Source organism: Lolium perenne, chromosome 6, assembly GCF_019359855.2.
Source record: "Lolium perenne isolate Kyuss_39 chromosome 6, Kyuss_2.0, whole genome shotgun sequence".
Lineage (NCBI taxonomy): Eukaryota > Viridiplantae > Streptophyta > Magnoliopsida > Poales > Poaceae > Lolium > Lolium perenne.
Window position 1 is genome coordinate 47001259 of NC_067249.2, and position 12173 is coordinate 47013431.

Genomic DNA, 12173 nt, shown 5'->3' on the forward strand with positions numbered 1-12173 from the left:
GAGGGTTTCTGCCGCGGCAGAGAAAATGGCCGTTTCTCTACCGCGGCAGAGATTTAGGGTGGAGCAGCGTTTCTCTGCCGCGGCAGAGTTTCAGGGTTTTATATTATTCATTCAAATCTGTAATGCATACATCATTCAAGAAATCAGAAACATCGTCATGTATATATAGACATTGTCATTAAATACAATACAAGTAATGCATGTTTACAATATATAAAGTTGGTACCAAAGGTATTATATCTATTCATATCCCTAATAAATATATATGAACTCCCGATGGTGTTCTCCAGTTGGGGTTATGGCCTCGCTAAGAAAGAATCCCGCAAGTTCCTCTTGAATTGCTCGTATGCGATCCTCCTTTAGGAGAGAGTCCTGCAGGCATTCCATCTAAATTAAAAAAGAAGATCAATATATATATGAATGAAACTCAATACAATTGATGGTAATAAAATAAGATTGTGAAATATTGTTCACGTACACGAACGGCTTGTATAGCCGCCTCTGGTTCCCTCTGACAGGTCATCTCGCGAATGAACTCGCAGACGTAGTATCCACATAAGTTATTCCCGAGTTCCTGCTTCAAACACTTTACGAAAAAATAGTTCGATCAAACTAAAAAATCAAGCATGGTATTGAAACAAAATATCAAAGAGATTCGCGGATATAGCTATATATATAGAACTACTTACAGGACGATCTTTAAATGTAATCTCCGGTTTCCATTTACCAGGAACAGTATTGATGAACCATTACGAAGTCCTGCCCGGCAAAGAAAAAATGAGTAAATGAGTTATTGATTAGTTGATGATATCATCGAATGAGAACAGATGAAGATGTCGATACATGTTCGCCCATTCCCCATGTTCTTTACGTTTTGAGTCCATGACAAGTACTACTCCTTTGTTAAGCTCAATGATAAGGAGAATAAAGTGGAAGATGCACAAGCATAACTCACCGGATTATTTTTAGACTTTACATCGAGTAAGCGAAATCGAATGTATGTTATAACACTCACTTGAAGTTGTAAGAAAAGAATATTTTCTCTTTGTTTGCTTGCTTCTGTAAAAACCTTAGCATGTTGTCCTCTGTGTCCTTGGCGTACTGTCGAACCGTAACTTCATGAACGGTGTTTGGGTCAGTGAACCCGATGTCATAGAGCCCGCCTCTTTTGCATTCGAGCATCTTCAATCTGCATAATATATAGCGTACAAAAAGAATATGCCAGGTGCTATGGCTGCAGCTCTGCTCTCCAAAAAGATTCATGCCTTTGTCATTCTTTTACCGCCATCATGGGACTTTTGCCAAAAGCACATTGGGTAAGTCTATGATAATCCCAAAGGTAGAACTTTAGTCGTTAATTTAAGCGGTATGGTATTGCATCAGGCAGGGTTAGTAGATGTTGATGCTAACCCAACTTGTGCTAAGCATAATTGGGACTTGTCTGGGTTGGCAAATGCTGCATGTCTGGTAATCTTCTTGTCTTGTCTATTCTACAGAAATGGCGATCATTAGTAGTTAGTGTAGCCAATCTCTTCTCTACAAGTGTTGTTTGATTGATAATTAGTCTCCATATGCAGGTACTTGTATTTGAATAAACTAGTAACATTCAGCTGGGCTTCGGGTGCCATTTCTTGCTTGTTCCTTGACTAGGTATTCTCCCCTTACTTCTCACTTCCAAGTATAGGATAGCAGTAAATATAAATATCTTGTTTTGACTTGTTGAGTTGTTTCTATATTTATGGCATCTTCTAGGCACTGACTTGCTTTCCAGTACATACCTAATAAGCAATGTACACACATTTACAAGTAGACACCATATTAGTTGAAGGATAGCACAAGTTTCACCAGCAGATTTACATGTGCAGACTTAAAATCTGAGATGCAAAAAGATCCATTCAGTACTTGCTTCGATGGAATTATCACTGCTTGCCATGTATGAAGATAGATCGTTGTCCGGATGATTATGTGCTTCAAACAAAGATTACATGTTCTTTTAATTTTATGATAGTTCGGTACAAGCAGTACAAGAATGGCTCGCTACGCCGAGGGAAATGTCTCTTTCTGTGGCGCATCCAGCTCCATGCGCCACAGAAATCACTAGTAGAAACAAGGGCTTTGGTTTTTTGCCCCAAATGGCTTTTGCACCGGATTTGGCACGAACCGGTGCTAAAAGGGGTCATTAGCACCGGTTCGTGGTGCGCAGCCGGCCGAGAGACCTTTTGCACCGGTTCGTGTTACGAACCGGTGCAAATGAGCTATCTTTTGCACCGGTTCGTAACACAAACCGGTGCAAAAGCTTCGTCGCCAGGCACGTGTCAGCCGAGGAACCTTTAGCACCGGTTCGTGTTACGAACCGGTGCAAAAGATAGACCATTTGCACCGGTTCGTAACACGAACCGGTGCTAAAGGTCCCCAGCCCTATTTCAGCTCAGCTACCCGGCCAAACAGCCCACTCCACTTCATTTTTGCTAGGAGAAGGTGTGTGTGTTGAGTGCTACCTTGCATTTCTTTGGCATGCAAACAAGGTGCTCGATGAAATGTCTGAGAGAATGATTTCGCTTGATTTTACACAAAATAAAAATGAGATGAGGTGCCGGAGTGACACTTAAGCTTTCTCCTCTTTCTTTCCCTCCTCGATCAAGGTTAAACAACTTTACCCTTTCATTTGTACGGTGCTAATATCCACTATATATATTATGATGTTTTGTAATGGTTTTTTGATAAACTTAATATTTGATGTAGATGAACCGGCGACAATGGATGTACGTTGACCGACGTCTGCCCGAGTTCACTTCGGGCCTGAAAGAATTTTTCCGTGTGGCTGAGGAAAACCCACAGGCGGATGGTTATATGTGTTGTCCATGTGTTGATTGCCGGAACTTAAAGCAATACCCTGAATGGCAAGTCATTCACTCCCACCTGCTTTGGAAAGGTTTCATGCCCAGCTATAATTGTTGGACCAAGCATGGAGAAAGAGGGGTTATGATGGAAGACGACGACGAAGAAGAAGAAGAGGATGATGATATGTACCCTAACTACGGTGATACTGCAACAGGGCATGATGAAGATGAGGAGGCAGGTGGAGGTGATCAAGATGAAGAGGCATCAGATGAGCCCGTTGATGATGATCTTCATCGGGCCATCGCTGATGCACACAGAGATGCAGAAACTGAAAACGAGAAGCGAAAGTTAAAGGGCATGTTAGATGATCACAAAAAGAAGTTATACCCAAATTGCGAAGATGGCAACACAAAGCTCGGTGCCACACTGGAGTTCTTTGCAATGGAAGGCAGAGCTGGTATATGTGACAAGCCATTTGAGAAGTTCGAAAATAATGAAGAGGAGGTTTCCAAAGGATAACGAATTGCTGACGATGCGTACGAAGCAAAGAAGGTTCTCTGCCCTCTAGGATTAGAGGTGCTGAAGATACATGCATGCATTAATGACTGCATCCTCTACCGCGCTGAGTACGAAAATTTGGAAAAATGCCCGGTATCCAATGCACTACGGTATAAGATCAGGCGAGATGACCCTGGTGATGTTGAGGGCGAGCCCCCTAGGAAGAGGGTTCCTGCCAAGGTTATGTGGTATGCTCCTATAATACCACGGTTGAAACGTCTGTTCAGAAATAAAGAGCATGCCAGGTTGTTGCGATGGCACAAAGAAGACCATAAGAAAGACGAGAAGCTGAGACACCCCGCTGATGGGTCGCAGTGGAGGAAAATCGATAGAGAGTTCCCGGACTTTGCAGATGACGCGAGGAACTTAAGGTTTGGTCTAAGTACAGATGGAATGAATCCTTTTGGGGAGCAGAGCTGCAGTCATAGCAGCTGGCCTGTAACTCTATGTATCTATTAATACCCAGAATTGGTCAACTCAATAATTGGATGCGAGCCCCACCCGATTTCTGTGGCGCATGGAAAGTTGGTGAGCCACAGAAATGCCATTATTTAGTGGTGCACGTGTCTGGGTGCGCCACAATTTTTTTTAGTGGCGCATGGTTATTTGGTGCATCACAAAACGGTATTCCACCTATAGCTACTTTGCTACTAGTAGCTGAAAACCCTCGGCGTAACCATATTAGGCCGTCGGCGTAGGCTACACATAATCTTAGGGCATCTCCAACGGCGCGACGCATTTCGGACGCCCAAAATGTCCGTGGGCATCCGTTTGCGACGCCTGGCGGACGCGCAAATGGTCGCGCGTCCGTTTGCGTCTGGGGTTGGCTCCAACGGGGCGACGCATTTTCGGCGCAGCCCAAATTTAAAAAAAGAGATTGTAGCCTCAAATTTGCACGAAATTACAGCCGCAAATGAAGGTCTGCAATATGTTCATCACACTTTGCACAAGGTACGGCGCAAAGTGGAGCAAAAGGGGCACAACAAGGCCTGAACAGCAATAAAAAAAGTCCAAAAGGAGGCCAAGGTGCTGGGCGCATGGCGATGGCGATCAGGCGTCTCGCGCGCGGATTTTGGCGCGCCTCTTTATGAACCATGCCCTGGTGTCATCGTCGACGCCGCTCAAGTCGGAAAGCATGATCCTTGTGTCTTCTGCATGGGTCTTGGCCTCGGCGTCCATCCTCCTCGCCTCGGCGTTACGCAATTTGGCCTCGGCGTCTGCCTTTTGGCCTCGACGTCCATCCTTTGGACCTCAATGACCTCCTTCGCGAGGTTGTGGTAGATGGCAGTTGTGGCCTCTTTTTCTAGACGCCTCTTCTCGTCCCTAGCAGCCAGGGCGGCAAGATTCCCGGCCATTATCTTCTGCATGCTCTGGGTGAACGCAATGGCGCGCGCCTCCCGGGCTAGATCGTCCTTGGTAGCCTTATGGCCTCGGGGACGAGGTGGAAGGGCTGGACGGCCTTAATCATCGTCTTCGACGTCGAGGTTGACCGCTGTCCCATTCCTCACAGCTTCGTTGTAGGATGCAAAGCTTGTCTGCCACTTTTACGCGTCCTTGAGCACGTCCCAGCAATGGACCATATGGAAGCCCTTCTTATGCGTCGCCCTGAACTTCTCCAAGGAGCGGGATACCTGCAATCATAGCAGCCAATGATGTACATAGAATGATGCAAATAGTGTAGAATGATGATGGTTGTATCGTGTTTACCACTGTCATGACGCCAGCGCCGCTTACGGGATTGTTCTTAGCATGTTCGACCGCCGAGCAGAACTTGCTTGTCTCTTGTTTGATGTAGTTCCATCTTTTTCGGAGGGACTCTTCCGTCTGAGGGCTTGGGATATGGTAGGGCGGGTGCATCTTGGTCTCGTTGTACTGCTGCATGACCTTGGCTCAATAGACCTTGCCCTTTGTTGTGCGCCATTAAAACAGTCATGGCTCGTTGCCAGCCACGCTTCGCACAAACACTTGTCCTCGTCGTCGACGAAGCCTTGTGTCCTGCGGCTCTCCCCCTTCTTCTTGGGAGCAATGTCCGTGGGGACAGGCTGTGTTGGTGTGTTGTCATAGTCGTCGACGCACACGGGTGTTGGCTGCGTCTGCTGGGTGGCGAACAGCCGTGTGGCTTCGATGTCCTCCGCATCTTGCGTCGGTGCCCACTCATCATGCGGTCCTGTCCCGGCCCCGGCTTTGCCAACAAAGCCACCGCCGTAGATCATGGCCTCGATATCTTCGTCATGCCGGTCAATACAATAGGCCTACGAATGACCGGACGTCAGACGCATGATACACATCAGTCGCACACATTGAGATAGGTCACGTACCGGGTCGTCCATCGTCGGGGCAGGTGGCGCCATTTCGCCGAACAGGATGCGGGGAACCGGCATGCTCTCCTCCGGCACCTGGCGCGTCTTGTGTGTCGCGCCCGGGAAAGAGTCACCGCTTCTAGGCGTCCGGTTGAGGTTGGGAACCGGCGCCCCGTTGAACTGCAGCGGCGCACCGTTGAACTGCACCGGCGCCACGCTGGAGGTGAACCGCGACGCCGGGTGGCCCTGCAAGGGAGTGGGAGTTCTAGGACGCAGCTGGGAACTTACCGAGCTCACCGACGAGGCCGAAGGAGCGACGCCGGCGATGCCCTCTCTCTTGACGAGCATGTAGCCCTCCGCTAAGGTCGGATGGAGGGCTACTTGCACGACGCCGGCTTTGATCTGCATCTTCCACGCGTGCTGGTTGGCGGTCGCGGCATTCTTGTTCTTCTGGTTCTTGCGCCGGCCGCGATGCTTTGCAACCTCGATGATTTTCTCCTCCGCGGACATCACCTTCTTTGCCGCCTTCGGCTTTGCCTCCCGGCCGCCGCCGGTGGCGGCCTGTGATACGTCCATTTTGCATCACTATTTTATATCATAATTTACTGTTATTCATTGATATATTTCATATTTAGAGATGATACTTTTGTTATTTCATCTATTTTGCATGTTTCATGATTATTGGAGGATCGCGCACCGGAGTCAGGATTCTACTGGAAAAAGCACCGTCAGAATGCAATATTTCGGAAGATCAGCAATTGACGGAAATTACACGGAAAATCTTATTTTTCCAGAAGACGGAGACAGCCAGAAGGAGGAGCCGAGGAGGGCCGCCATGGCCCCCCCATAGGCCGGCGCGGGCCCAGGCCTGGCCGCGCCGCCTTCTGGGAGGGGGCCCACAGCCCCCTCTGGCCTCCTCTCCTTCGCGTACTTCTTCGTCCCGAAAACCTAAGCTCCAGAGGATAATCGCGAAGAGACACAGCCGCCTCTGCGGGGCGGAAAACACCAGAGAGAAAAGAGCTCTCCGGCAGGCTGAAATCCAGCAGGGAAATTCCCTCCCGGAGGGGGAAATCGACGCCATCGTCGCCGTCATCGAGCTGGACATCATTGGGATCATCATCACCATCATCTCCACCATCGACACCGCCATCTCCACTGCTGCACCTCGTCACCGCTGTAACATCTAGGGTTGAATCTTGATTGTTTGATAGGGGAAACTCTCCCGGTATTGATTACTCCTCGTTATTGATGCTATTGAGTGAAACCATTGAACCAAGGTTTATGTTCAGATTGTTATTCATCATTATATCACTTCTGATCATGTTCCATATGATGTCTCGTGAGTAGTTCGTTTAGTTCTTGAGGACATGGGTGAAGTCTAAATGTTAGTAGTGAATTATGTTGGGTAATATTCAATGGTTTGATATTTAGGTTGTGGTGTTATTCTTTTAGTGGTGTCATGTGAACGTCGACTACATGATACTTCACCTTTATGGGCCTAGGGGAATACATCTTGTATTCGTTTGCTAATTGCGGGGTTGCCGGAGTGACAGAAACCTAAACCCCCGTTGGTATATCGATGCAGGAGGGATAGCAGGATCTCAGAGTTTAAGGTTGTGGTTAGATTTATCTTAATTACTTTCTTGTATTTGCAGATGCTTACAAGGGGTATAATCACAAGTATGTATTAGTCCTAGGAAGGGCGGTGCATTAGCATAGGTTCACCCACACAACACTTATGAAAACAATGAAGATTAATCAGCTATATGAAGCGAAAGCACTAGACTAAATTCCCGTGTGTCCTCAAGAACGTTTGGTCATTATAAGTAAACAAATCGGCTTCTCCTTTGTGCTAAAAAGGATTGGGCCACTCGCTGCAACTATTATGCTCACATTTTATTTACTTGTACTTTATTTATCTGCTATATCAAAACCCCCTGAATACTTGTCTGTGAGCATTTACAGCGAATCCTTCATTAAAACTGCTTGTCAACACTTTCTGCTCCTCGTTGGGTTCGACACTCTTATTTATCGAAAGTACTACGATACACCCCCTATACTTGTGGGTCATCAAGACTATTTTCTGGCGCCGTTGCCGGGGAGTGAAGCGCTATTGGTAAGTGGAATTGGTAAGGAAAACTTTTACTGTACGTGTTGTTTTTATTTCTGCCTGCTGCTATAATTCATTATGGAGAGATCTTCTCTTGAATTCTTATTTGGAAAATCTACTACTACTGCAAAGGTAGTGGATGAGGCGCCAGGCGATAAAGAGGTTCCATACAAAATACCTATGAAAATTATTGAACGTGTTGTGGATAACCGCTATGAAGGGGATGGAACTGTCCATCCTGGTGATCATTTACTGTTTTTACATGAATTATGCGGGTTATTCAAATGTGTAGGTATTGCTATGGATGAAGTTAGAAAGAAACTATTCTCTATATCGCTGTCTGGTAAAGCAGCGCATTGGCATAAATTGCTGAAGAATAGGGATTCTCTTGATTGGGAGGACATTGTGCCCTTATTTTATTCTAAGTTCTATCCTCCAAGTGAAATTCACAAAGATCGGAACCGCATATATAATTTCTGGCCTCATGATGGAGAGAGTATTGCCCAAGCATGGGGGAGATTGAAGTATTTAATGCTCAAATGCCCCATTCATGAGCTTCCTGGTAATATTATTATTGATAATTTCTATGCAAGACTGTCTTTTCAAGATAAGACTTTGCTGGATACTTCTTGTTCTGGATCATTTACACGCAACAAAGAAGAGTTTAAAAGAGACATTCCTGATCGGATCCAGGAGAATACTAAAGAATTGGAGAACGACAAAGATAGCGAGTCAGGTATAAACTATGATTATAAATGCATTGAAGTTTTTATGGAGACTGATAAATTTCGTAATATGAGTGCTACTTATGGTCTTGATTCTCAATTCGTTGCAAACTTTTATAAAGCTTTTGCCTCTCACTTTGAATTTCCTAGGAAGAATTTTGATAAGTATCATGAACCATACAAAGATAAAACTGATTCATCTATAAATAAATGTGCTATAATTGAAACTGTTGATCATATTCTTCCTGAAGCTTATATTGAAAAAACTCCTTTTCCTGCTAAAATGAAGGAGTATTCTGTTATAACAAGTGCGGTTAATAAAAGTGCGAAGAAACCTATAGAACCTGAAGAACAAATGAAGGTTGAACCTGCTATTGCAATAGTTAAAGATCTTGTGACTGAAAATGTAGAAGATGGTCATATTATTTTCTGTGAAGATGCTTCTAATATTGTTTCGCATCCTAATAAGTCTAGGAAAGCTAGTGTTCCTATGCTCTCTGTTAGAATTGGTGATCATTGTTATTATGGTTTATGCGACATTGGTGCAAGTATTAGTGCCATACCTTATGAGCTCTATACGGAAATCATGCATGAAATTGGTTCTTGTGAACTTGAAGATATTGATGTGGTTATTCGGCTAGCTAATAGAGAAACTATCTCTCCTATTGGTATTGTTCGAGATGTGGAAGTTCTATGTGGTAAGATTAAATATCCTGCTGACTTTTTGGTACTTGGTTCTGCTGCTAGTAAGTCTTGTCCTATTATTTTTGGTAGACCTTTTCTAAATACTTGTGGAGCTGTTATAGATTGCAAGAAGGAAAAAATTGTGACTAAATTTGCTGGTGAATCTTATGAGTTTAATTTCTCTAAATTTGCCAAAACTCCTTACAAAGCTGATTTGCCTAATAATGATTTTAGAGTTGAACAGTGTGCATCTATTGCTCTTGCTCCTAATAATCCTTTGCAGCAACATTTGGACGATAGTGAGAGTGAAGTCTTTAGGGAAGAAAGAAATGAGCTTGATGAAATTTTCCTTCGTCAACCTATTCTTAAACATGACTTGCCAGTTGAAGATTTAGGTACAACACCACCACCAAAGGAAGATCCTATTTTTGATTTAAAACCATTACCTGATAATCTTAAGTATGCTCATATTGATGATAAGAAAATATATCCTGTTATTATTAGTTCTAAGCTTTCAGAATTTGAGGAAGAAAGGTTATTGGAAATACTGAAGAAACACCGAGGAGCTATTGGCTACACTCTTGATGACTTGAAGGGGATTTCTCCCTCTATTTGCCAACATGCTATCAATATGGAAGATGATGCAAAGCCTGTTGTTGAACATCAGCGTCGTTTAATTCCAAAGATGAAGGATGTGGTAAGGAATGAGGTATTAAAACTTCTTGAAGCTGGTATTATATATCCTATTGCTGATAGTAGATGGGTTAGTCCTGTGCATTGTGTTCCTAAGAAAGGAGGAATGACTGTTGTGCCTAATGATAATGATGAGCTCATCCCTCAAAGAGTAGTTGTAGGGTATAGAATGTGCATTGATTATCGAAAAGTTAATAAGGTTACTAAGAAAGATCATTACCCTTTACCCTTTATTGATCAAATGTTAGAAAGGTTGTCTAAAAATACTCATTTTTTGCTTTCTTGATGGTTATTCTGGGTTCTCACAAATTGATGTTAAAACTAAAGATCAAGAGAAAACCACTTTCACTTGTCCCTATGGATATTATGCTTATAGACGTATGCCTTTTGGTTTATGTAATGCTCCTGCTACTTTTCAAAGATGCATGTCTGCTATTTTTCATGGCTTTTGTGAGAATATTGTAGAGGTATTCATGGATGCTTTTTCTGTCTATGGGAATTCTTTTGATAATTGCTTGCGAAACCTTGATAAAGTTTTGCAGAGATGTGAAGAAACTAACCTTGTTCTTAATTGGGAGAAATGCCACTTTATGGTTAATGAAGGAATTGTATTGGGATATAAAATTTCCGAGAGAGGTATTGAAGTTGATAGAGCTAAAGTTGAAGCAATTGAGAAGATGCCCTATCCTAGGGACGTTAAAGGTATTCGTAGTGTTCTTGGTCATGCTGGGTTTTATAGGAGATTTATTAAAGATTTCTCTAAGATTTCAAAGTCTCTTACTAATCTTCTTCAAAAAGATGTACCGTTTTTTTTATGATGATTGTAAGGAAGCTTTTGAAACTCTAAAGAAAGCCTTAACAACTGCTCCTGTAGTTGAACCTCCTGATTGGAACTTACCTTTTGAAATTATGTGTGATGCTAGTGATTTTGCTGTAGGCACTGTTCTTGGACAGCGAGTGGATAAAAATTTAAATGTTATTCATTATGCTAGCAAAACTCTTGATGCTGCTCAAAGAAATTATGCTACAACTGAAAAAGAATTATTAGCTGTAGTATTTGCTTGTGACAAGTTTAGATCTTATATCGTTGATTCAAAAGTCATGATTCATACTGATCATGCTGCAATTAGATACCTTATGGCGAGGAAAGATGCTAAGCCAAGGCTTATTAGATGGGTGCTTCTTTTTCAAGAATTTGATTTACATATAATAGATAGGAAAGGTGCTGATAATCCTGTTGCTGATAATTTGTCTAGATTGGAAAATATTGCTTATGATCCTGTTCCTGTTAATGATAGTTTTCCAAATGAACAATTGGCTGTAATAAAGGTGAGCTCGCGAGATAGTCCTTGGTATGCTGATTATGCTAACTTTATTGTTTTCAAGTACTTGCCTCCAACCTTTTCAGCTCAGCAAAGGAGGAAATTCTTTTATGACTTGAGGCATTATTTTTGGGATGACCCACACTTGTATAAAGAAGGAGTGGATGGTATTATGCGAAGATGTGTTCCCGAATATGAACAACAAGAGATATTGAGTAAGTGTCATGGTAGTGCTTATGGAGGACATCACGCCGGAGATAGAACCGCGCAAAAGGTTCTACAGTCAGGTTTTTATTGGCCAACTCTCTTCAAAGATGCAAGAAAGTTTATTTTATCTTGTGATGAATATCAAAGGGTTGGTAATATCTCCAGACGCAATGAAATGCCTATGAATTATACTCTTGTTATTGAACCATTCGATTGTTGGGGATTTGACTTCATGGGTCCTTTCCCTTCTTCATAAGGTAACACTCATATACTTGTCGCTGTTGATTATGTTACTAAATGGGTGGAAGCTATACCCACAAAAAGTGCTGATGGTGAGACTTCTTTAAAAATGCTTTTAGATATTATTTTTCCTAGATTTGGAGTACCTAGATATATTATGACTGATGGAGGTTCTCATTTTATTCATGGTGGTTTTAGAAAAACTCTTGCTAAATATGGTATTAATCATAGAATTGCTTCCACTTATCATCCTCAAACTAGTGGGCAAGAAGAATTATCAAATAGAGAGATTAAATCTATCTTGCAAAAGACCGTTAATAAATCTAGAAAGAACTGGGCTATTAAATTGAAGGAAGCTCTATGGGCTTATAGAACTGCTTATAAAAATCCCATGGGTATGTCACCTTATAAAATGGTTTATGGAAAAGCTTGTCATTTACCTTTAGAACTAGAGCACAAGGCTTATTGGGCTGTAAGGGAACTTAATAAAGAT